The 1625-nt window shown below is 38.8% G+C and overlaps 1 pseudogene; it reads right to left on the bottom strand.

The window, feature by feature from the left end:
* Nucleotides 1–359: 359 nt before the first annotated feature.
* On the bottom strand, nucleotides 360–1294 carry LOC129393688 (olfactory receptor 4F3/4F16/4F29-like; annotated as a pseudogene).
* Between the last annotated feature and the right edge of the window lie 331 nt (nucleotides 1295–1625).

A 1625-nucleotide genomic window follows, 5' to 3' on the forward strand; every position in this document is an offset into this window, starting at 1 on the left:
CATAAGCTAAGAATAAACAATTGTAAATTGAAATAAAAATGTCATTTAACAGGGCATCAGAAATATAAAACTTAGAGATAAATATAAAGTACATATGCATAAAGTACCTGTTCACCAAAAACTACAAAACATTGCTGAAAGAAATTAAATGGGCATAATATAGATGTAGAGATGTGTTGAATTTATGACTCATTTTGAACAAGGAATATATTCATCATGTATTCATCAGATAAGAATTATGTTACAGGTCTAATAGCATTCAAATCAATACGTAATGTCTCATAGTTCCTGAATCTAAAATATCAAAGAAAGAAACATAAAGCCATATCATGTTTAATGAGAAGGGCTTATTGTATCATTTATGAGATCTTCTTGTAAATCACTAGCTGTTTGCATACTCTCTTTATTGCTGCCTTCATCTCCTTATTCCTGAATGTATAGACAACTGGATTCAGAAAAGGAGTGAGAACTGCATCAAAAATAGCCAGAAACTTGTCCATCTGTGAATTAGGGTGTGGCCGTGTATACACAAACATGGGTGGACCAAAGAACAAAAGGACCACTGTGCTGTGAGCTGAAAGAGTGGAAAGGGCCTTGGATGAACCACCTGAGGAATGTTTCCAAACAGTAAACAGGATGAAGACGTAGGAGATTAGAAGTATGAAGAAAGTACCCACACAGATAAACCCACTGTTAACAGTGACCATGAACTGCAATCTGTAGGTGTCGGTACAGGCTAGTCTGAGAAGCCGAGGAAGGTCACAGTAGAAGCTGTCCAATATATTAGGGCCACAGAAGGGTAAATTAACAAGAAATGCCAGTTGGAACAGGGAGTGACTGACACCAAGGGTCCAGGCAACAGCCAGAAATGAAAGGCACATTCTTGGGCTTATAATGGTCAGATAGTGGAGGGGCTTACATAGGGCCACATATCTGTCAAAGGCCATGGCTATGAGCAGCACCATCTCCACACCGCCAATGACGTGGATGAAGAAGATCTGAGCGATGCAGCCTCCAATGGAGATGACTTTGCGCTTTCTGAACAGGTCATAAATCATCTTGGGAGAAGTGACAGAGCAGGCTCCTAAGTCAATGAAGGAGAGACTGGCCAGTAGAAAGTACATGGGGGAGTGTAAGTGAGGGTCAGTGGTCACAGAAAACACAATGAGGATGTTTCCAGTAATGCTTGCCACATAGAGCACAGAGGAAAACACTAGGAGGAGGAGCTGGATCTCCCATGAATGAGTCCCAGAAACACAAACTCAGATACCACTGAGTGATTCTCTCCATCCATTGGTCCAGCCAACTGGGCTGTGGCTAAAATTATGAGAACTAAGAAAATGGGGAGGAAATTGTGATTATGAAGATAATAATGTGTACTAATATCATTAATATTGCAATGTCATCACTATGAATAAATAGTATACAGTTATTCATTTCCTCACATATAAAAACAACAAAAAATCAACATAATATTATCACAACATGTGAGCTGCAGCCTGATTTAAACCCATCATCAATACTTTCAGTATAATGTCTGATCTAAAATTAACAGGTTAGGTAAGAACAAGATTCCTGACTATCCATGAAATTCATCAGGTGTTTAAATGACCTGTGATATTGAC

Source organism: Pan paniscus, chromosome 11, assembly GCF_029289425.2.
Source record: "Pan paniscus chromosome 11, NHGRI_mPanPan1-v2.0_pri, whole genome shotgun sequence".
NCBI classification, from domain to species: Eukaryota; Metazoa; Chordata; class Mammalia; order Primates; family Hominidae; genus Pan; species Pan paniscus.